This window comes from Tasmannia lanceolata, unplaced genomic scaffold (assembly GCF_043159265.1).
Source record: "Tasmannia lanceolata isolate RefF3 unplaced genomic scaffold, GAP_Taslan_0.1 ptg000013l, whole genome shotgun sequence".
Taxonomy (NCBI): Eukaryota; Viridiplantae; Streptophyta; class Magnoliopsida; order Canellales; family Winteraceae; genus Tasmannia; species Tasmannia lanceolata.
Genome location: NW_027518690.1, coordinates 35,579,805 through 35,588,446, shown reverse-complemented (window position 1 = coordinate 35,588,446; position 8,642 = coordinate 35,579,805). Strand labels below are relative to the sequence as shown.

The 8,642-nt window shown below is 39.8% G+C and overlaps 1 long non-coding RNA gene across 1 annotated transcript; it reads left to right on the top strand.

Moving 5' to 3' along the window:
• Positions 1-347: 347 nt before the first annotated feature.
• On the top strand, positions 348-1,073 carry LOC143889775 (uncharacterized). Its single transcript, XR_013254932.1, has 2 exons — positions 348-708; positions 821-1,073. It is a non-coding gene; the product is annotated as an uncharacterized LOC143889775 (long non-coding RNA).
• The last annotated feature ends 7,569 nt before the right edge of the window (positions 1,074-8,642 follow it).

Here is an 8,642-nt window from a genome sequence, read left to right as displayed (position 1 = left end):
GACCTTGAAGTAGGGCTGATTACTCAGGACCTGTCTATGGAGAAGACTGAGGATCTTAGTTTGACTGGATTCTCGATAGAGGTGACTGCCATTACCTTCAAGGAAGCTATAAAGGAGGAAATTTGTTTTCTGACCAGTACAAATTCGAATGTCGTCAGGATAATTCGCCGACAGGGATATATGCCAGGTGCAGGGCTGGGTAAATACCATCAGGGTTTGACCGAGTTCCCTGAGTTCGAATCCTTCAACGGTCTATTTGGGCTGGGGTACAAGCCCTCAAAGAAAGAGGTTAAAGAGATAAAGCAGTTGATGCGAAAATGGGCTGAATGTCGTCGAAGAGGGTTAGAATTACCAATGGCGCCAATTAATTTGACAATGAATGGCCGGTTTAGACAAGAGGGTGCTGATGTCCCTTTCTGTGGTTTTGCCGAAACTTGGTTGGATGAGAATTCAGGACAAAGGTTGCCAGGTTTTGAAATTTTCTTCAATCTGGAGTTAGAGGACAAGCAGATCGGTGTGCAGACAGAAGTTGAGTCAGAAGCTGATTGGGCAGAGCATATAGAGCCGAGCCTGCTGAATTCAATGTTCCTTGAAGATTCGCAGATTATTGCTGTGATTGATCAGAGGGCCGTGATTCTGAATCCTACTCACTTAATCACCCCGGCAGAGGAACCATTGACTAACTGGACCTTTCAGGTCTTGCCTCAGGTTACTTTCCTAAACAGTCGTGTCCCTTCAAAAGAGTCTGTTGTTCGTAAGTCCATGTCAGTCTTTGAGTCTGATTCAGAGTCTGTTTATTCTAACAATTCTTTTGATGCAGGTACTATAAAGGTCGAGTCTCTTGAGGTCGATGGTAATTCCTCTTCTTCCAGCGAGATCGAGTCAGATGCTGTTTCTATTGATGATTCAGATATTATTTCCGTACATAGTTCAGAGTCAATTGACACAGATGTCAATATATCTGTTGAGTCTGTAAATTTGTTTCAAGAGTCCATTGTAAAGCCCGATGTGGGTAATTCATCATTTGATGTACTTGATTCAACATTCAATGAAATAAAAGATTCTTCTGTGTACATTCCTGTCTCTACTTTTATTTCTAATGATTCTGCTTCAGAATCTGATAAACTTAATAATAACAATCAAGACTCCCCCTCTGATGAGGATGCCGACGACACTCCTCCTGAAATCAAATACATGATTCAACAGGATGAGAGTCGCCGCGCAAAACCACTCGAAGAGGAAATTGAAACTGTGAATATAGGTGATGAAACCTTGATTCGGGAGATTCGAATTGGCAAAATTTTATCTCCTGAGGAACGCGAGGAATTAATTGCCTTACTTAAAGAGTTCAAGGAGGTTTTTGCTTGGTCATATGATGACATGCCAGGATTAAGTGAAGAAATTGTTCAGCATCGCTTACCCTTAATCCCTGGTATTAAGCCAAAGAAGCAAAAACTCCGAAAACTCAAAACTGAATGGGAGTTGAAGGTTTATGAAGAAGTAAAGAAGCTGTTAGAAGTAAAGTTCATTCAAGTGGTTGAATACCCAGAATGGCTTGCGAACATTGTACCGGTGCCCAAAAAGGACGGAAAAGTTCGAATGTGTGTCGATTTTCGAGACCTGAACAAAGCAAGTCCTAAGGATGATTTTCCTCTTCCAAACATTGATCTCCTGGTTGATAATACAGCTGGTCATGCTCTTCTATCTTTTATGGATGGGTTCTCGGGTTACAATCAAATTAAGATGGCGCCAGAGGACATGATGAAGACAGCGTTCATTACTCAGTGGGGTACTTACTGCTACATGGTGATGCCGTTTGGTTTGATGAATGCTGGTGCTACATATCAGAGGGCTGCTACAACTCTTTTACATGATATGATCCATAAAGAGGTCGAAGTATATGTCGATGACATGATTGTAAAAGGCAAGACTCGACCTGAGCACATTGTCGCCCTGAGAAAGTTCTTTGAGCGAATCAGGAAATATCAGCTTCGCCTAAATCCGAATAAGTGCGTCTTTGGTGTTACATCAGGAAAGCTCTTAGGGTTTATGGTCAGTGAAAGAGGGATCGAAGTAGACCCGCAAAAGATTAAGGCGATTAAAGAAATGCAGCCGCCAAAGACAGAAAGGCAGATCCAAGGTTTCCTTGGCAAAGTTCAATATCTGAGACGGTTCATATCACATCTGACGATGACGTGTGAACCCATTTTCAAGCTTCTGAAGAAGAATTCCTCGAAGAAATGGAATGAAGAGTGTCAGGAGGCTTTTGAAAAGGTTAAGCAGTGTCTATCCTTGCCTCCTGTTCTATCACCTGTCATTCCAGGCCAGCCGTTATTGTTGTACTTGTCTATCACAGATACACCGATGGGTTGCATGCTTGCTCAGCAAGATTCAGAGTCTAAACGGGAGAAGCCCATTTACTACATCAGTAAGAAGATGCTAGAGTACGAGTTAAAGTACACAGTTTTGGAAAAGACGTGTCTAGCATTAGTTTGGGCTACCCAGAGGCTTAGACATTATTTGCTTTCAAGTAAGATCCTTTTGCTTTCGCGGATGGATCCATTAAAATACTTGTTTGAGAAACCCGCCCTTACAGGAAGAACCGCTAGGTAGTTGTTATTATTGTCTGAGTTTGACATCATCTATGTCACTCAGAAATCAATTAAAGGGCGTGTCGTTGCTGAACAGTTGGCTGATGCACCCGTTGAAGAGAATGCTTTTCTGAAGGCAGAATTCCCTGACGAAGAAATCATGGATATTGAAGAAGAAGCTTCGAGTACTAAGTGGCTTATGTACTTTGATGGAGCTGTCAACAGTCGAGGACAAGGAGTAGGAGCTGTGCTTATATCCCCTCGGAAGGAGTATATTCCTGTTCCTATCAAGCTGCAATTTGAGTGCACAAACAATATGGCAGAATATGAAGCTTGCATTGCCGGGTTAGAGGCAGCCTTAGCTTTGGAAATTCAGGATATTGATGTGTTTGGGGATTCTATCTTAATCATTTGCCAGATTAATGGACAATGGAAAACTCGAGAAGATAAATTGATCCCTTATAACACTTATTTGGAATCTTTGGTCAGAAAGTTCAAGAACATTACGTTCACTCACTTGTCAAGGACTAGAAATCATTTCGCTGATGCTTTGGCTACTTTGGCCTCGATGTTAGATATTTCTGTATCAATGGAGGTTCAGCCGCTAGTTGTCAGACTTCAGTGGGTTCCTTCGCATGTGAATGCAATAGAGATTTTAGCCAGGTGTCCAGATGGGAAACCGTGGTACACAGATATCAGAAATCTTATTGCTGGTAAAGGACATCCTCCAGAAGCTTCGAGCAAAGAAAGGAAGACGCTTCAGAAGTTGGCTGCCAACTTTATCATTTGTGGTGAAGAGCTGTACAGAAGGTCATTTGATGGCATACAGCTTCTTTGTGTTGATGAAGACAAAGCTACAGAGCTTATTGAGCAGACCCACGAAGGAGTTTGTGGACCTCATATGAATGGGAAAATGTTGTCAAGAAAGATTTTGAGACTTGGATTCTATTGGCCCACAATGGAAGCAGACTGCTTCGCATTTGTGAAGAAATGCCATAAGTGTCAAGTCTATGCAAATCTTATTCATGTACCTCCTTCGGAGTTGCATTCTATGACTTCTCCATGGCCGTTTTCAGTATGGGGAATTGACATAATTGGGAAGGTTCATCCGAAGTCTTCGAGCGGACATGAATACATTCTGGTCACAATTGATTACTTTACGAAATGGATTGAAGCCGCTTCGTATGCTTCCATTACTTCGAATACAGTTGCGAAGTTCATTCGTGCCAATATTATTTGCAGATATGGAGTGCCTCATGAGCTGATTTCAGATAATGGGTCGCATTTCAAGAAAGAGGTGTTACACCTGTGTGAAGAATTTAAAATAAGACATCACAAGTCATCTCCTTACAGACCTCAAACAAACGGAGCTGTAGAGGCGGCAAATAAGAATGTTAAAGTCATTATTAGCTAGATGACTCAGACTTATAAGGACTGGTCGAATAAGCTTCCATATGCCTTATGGGCTTATCGGACATCGATTAGATCTTCAACAGGTGTAACTCCATATTCTTTGGTGTACGGAATGGAAGCAGTCCTCCCCGTTGAGGTAAGGATTCCCTCTTTGAGAGTGATGATGGAAGCTGACTTACCAGAGTCTGAGTGGGCTAGAGCCAGACACGATGAGCTGCAGATGATAGATGAGAAGAGGTTGAGAGCCTTGTATCATATCCAGGGATATCAGAGGCGAATTGAGAGAGCTTTCAACAAGAAAGTCCGTGTTCGTGATTTGAAACCTGGAAATCTTGTTTTAAAATCCTACAGGGCACCGGTATTTGATCCGAGAGGTAAATTCAGGCCAAACTGGTCTGGTCCTTATATCGTCGATGAAGTCCTGCCTGGAAAAGCCGTAAGACTCCTCAATGAAAATGGAGAAAAATTAAATGAACCTACAAACCTGGATCAGCTAAAAAGGTATTATGCTTAAATTCACCAGGAGGCCGTCTTTGATCGACCTGAGCTTTGAGTCAACAGCTTAAATGTTTTAAACTGTTTTGCAAACCCTTTGGGCCTATAAAACAATTTGTTTCTTTGATGAACCCAAACAAGGGGCATTTTTTATATATATATATATATATATATATATATAAAATAGAAGAAAAGAAAGTAGTTTGAACTACGTTATGACCTGATCCCTTTTTAAGGGTACGTAGGTAGCCTGATCAATTCGGGTTCGGTCACGTCTTTTGCAAAACCAAATGGGGCGAACTACGCGGATCTGATTCCCATTTCTTCAGGGATACGTAGGAAGTCTGGGGGGTCCAGATTCGGTCCAGTAACATGCAAATACATGGGGGTTTAGCCTTTTGGAACCTAAGCCTACCTGAAAGTCCTTCTGGTGTATTTAGGCCCAGGTTTGTAAAAAAATATATATATAATAAAAAAAAAAAATGATGATGGACTCTTAGACCCGCTAAGCTGAAAACCCGAAAGGGCAGTTTAGGCAAAAATCAGGGCATTGAGCCTGCTGGATAGAAAATCTGCAAGGGCAGACAGTCCAGGCAAAAATTAAGGCATGCGGTCCACTAAATCAAAAACCCACAAGGGCGATTTGGTCATGGCAAGACTTCATGAAGGACAGGGCTTTTTGGAAGCCAGTTGAGCTTTTATTTTTCTCTTTGGCTCTTCTTTAATGTCTGAGTAAGTGTCATCAAAGCTTCTTTAGTTACTCTTTGAGTTCGGTAGATTGAAACTAAGCAATCTGAAGGGATAATAACCATGACGGAGATCTTGAAAAGAGGTTAAAACATCTTAAAACATGGTATTTAAAAGACTCTAAGAGTGGTAGACCTTTAACCATTTTAAAATGTTTATCAGTTTAAGAAGCAGATTCAGTCTCTTTTGGAGTCTTGTTTAAAACTCGTCTAAGTCTTTGGTCATTGTCTATCAAAGTCAGTTGGTTGTCGAGTCAAAGTTAATTTCCAGAGTCCTGTTTAGTCAGTATTCCTCCCAAAGCTGGGGTGATAAAGACTCAGAGGTTCAGAGAAGCGGAGAATTTGTGATTCCTGTGAATAATGTAAAGCAGAGCAGTTTTCAGATGTCGACAAGCTTTCAGCTCAGTTTCGATATCAGCAGATGGCAGAGATGAGAAAATTTTGAGCGTAGCAAGTTTCTTGTACCTATGAAAAACCTTGTAAACCCAGGTGTTTATCAGAAAAATTTGTTGTAATTTCAAATGTTCAGTAATAAAAGCCTTTGGCCCATTCCCTTTTTGTTGCTCTCTAATGAATTTTGTCATGGAAGTAATCATACTAGGGGCATCTTTTATAACTTACGTCATAAAAGATGTCAAGTAATCATTGATACTTGAGATAGATATTTTCATAAAATAGAGACTAGAGAAATTCGAATGTTCTTTATATTAAGCTTCTTAGTCAGGTTATTTTCCTTTGGAGTTGAATTTCTTTGAAAAATCTTTATCCCAGTGGAGTCTAGAATTCACTCTAGAGATTTTCAAATTTCAGTAGAATGCTTTGCATCTGTTTTTTTTTTTTTTTTTTTTTTTTTTAAAAGAAAAAAAAAGGGGTTTGACCTTCAAAAATTCTTTCAAGTTACTCGAGTTTTGAAGGATTTTTAATAAAGATAGAAATTAACAGCTTCCATGTTCCACGATCGGGTCTTTCTTCTTTTGTTCTGAGAAGCTTCTGAATAAAGATAGAGATTACCAGAATATGTGTTACACGGTCTGGTCTTTTCTTCAAAGTATTTTGAAGAGTGTTTTAATAGAGTAAGAAATTATCAGATTTAGTGTTGCACTATCTGGTGGTTCCTTTGACATGTTTTTGAAAATGTTTTATAGAGAGAAATTACTGAACCTGTGTTACACGGTTTGGTCCTTTTTGAAAGATTTTTAACAGAATTGGAAATTACCAAACCTGTGTTACACAGTTTGGTCCTTTTTGAAAGATTTTTAATAGAATTGGGAATTACCAAACCTGTGTTACACAGTTTGGTCCTTTTTGAAAGATTTTAATAGAGATAGAAATTACCGAACCCGTGTTACACGGTTTGGTCTTTTTGAAAGATTTTAATAGAATTGGAAATTACCAAACCTGTGTTACACAGTTTGGTCCTTTTTGAAAGATTTTAATAGAGATTGAAATTACCGAACCTGTGTTACACGGTTTGGTCTTTTTGAAATGTTTTAGTAAGGAAAATATTTCCGATCTTGTGTTACACGGATTGGTCTTTTCTTCCTTCTCCCGGGTATTTAGTACCCTGATGATTAGTATTGTAATGTCAAGTAGTGACTTACCTAATCATCGTTCCGCAATGTGCAGCTTCCTAACGTGTTAGGAGTCATGTGTATCTGCGAAGAGGTTTGTATGGGACTGTTTAACAGGACATACGAATTTGGGTTTATGTGGAACTGTTTAGCGGAACCGCGTGATCCGGAGTGATTCGCTACCTTGAAAGAGAGGAGTCAGAATTACTCGGATAGTTAAACAGATTTATTTTCAGCAATGATCTGTATAACTATCGCTAGGCTTGAGACTTAGTCTCGCCTCGGTATTAGATGTTTGAATTTAGCTCAAATATTCGAATACCTTATTAATTGATCAAGTTTTAGACTGATCTGCATGAATAAAAAAAATTTGAAAAAATAAAAACTCTTTGAGTGTTTGGTTTTGAATTTGTTTTGAACGAATTTCATTACAGTGGTCTTTGGCCTATTTTTGGCAGGTTTCTAAAAAGGAAAAGCTCTTTGAGTGTTTGGATTTATGCTTGTCTTAGACAAGTTGCATCGTGGTTTCTAAAAAATTAAAAAAATGAAAACTCTTTGAGTGATTGAAATAATTCATTTGTTTGTTTGGTTGGTGCTCTTTGAGCAATTGTTATGTTTACTTTGGCTTAGCCTGATAAAAAAAAATAAAAGATGGAAACTCTTTGAGTGTTTGGAAGTTATATTTGTCTTAGACAAATCGCAAAGTTGGTTTCTAAAAATTGAAAAAATAAAAACTCTTTGAGTGTTTGAAGTGATTGGTTTGTTAGTTTGGATAATTGGATTGGTGCTCTTTGAGCAATTGTTATGTTTACTTTGGTTTCACTTGATAAAAAAGAAAAAAAAAAGAAAAAGAAAAATAGTGTGTTTGTGTTTTACAATTGTTCGTTCATCTTTGCTAACTAGTTTAGATAGTTGAGTCGTGAGTATTAGGGAGAGACCATCTCTTTGAGATGTCATAGTTGCCGAGTTAAGAGTCAGTGAGAGGCTATCTCCCTATTGTTAGTTGAGTCTTACCTTTGTGAATATCGTTTTAAAAACTGAAAACCCAAAAATTTGCTTTGCTTTCGGGTCAGTCAAAATGTGTCGTCTGTTCAGCTTTGTCATTTGCGTGTTACACACGCTCTGCCAAAGAGGGGCATCTGTAGACACCCCATTTTGACCGGACCCAGGTTCGCGAGTGGTTGCGCACAACCTCGTCAAATCGGTGAGCTGGGGTCCCAGATTAAACCCTAAGCTAGGTTAGGGTCCCCCATAGGTCCCTGTAAATTTTCATCGAGATCCGAGTACGTTTGATCAGTGAGCGGATCAAGGCAGTGGTCGTAGTTCAAATCTGGAAGGGGGCTGATTGATCCGAAGGGGGGGTGTCCTTTTGAAAAATAGCCGAGGTTTTGCCTTTTGTCTAATAAGACAAAGCGGGAGAGGTGCGCCTAGTAATTCGCGCGCCTTATCAAGTAGGGGTAGTGCCATTATCAGCAGCCTTCTCTTTATATATCCAAAAAAAATCAAAAAAAAAAAGGACACTGTTCATCTTTTGTTTTTTTTTAACAGAGAGAGAGAGCGAGAGAAGAGAGAAATTTGGGTTTTCATTTTCCTCCGCCGATGTTTCTCCGGCCTCGTCGGCAGCCATCACCTTACCCGATTCCGGTCACCATCTTCACCATCTCCGCCACCTCCACTTCATCTTTTTTCTTCTATTTCCTCCACCGCCATCCCTCCCATCTCCAAGCCGGCCGATCATTGCCAGATCCAAGATCTAAGATATGAAATCTCAGATCTGAGATCTCAGATACCGAGAGAGGTCTGAGAAGAGGGAAATCCCCAAATTC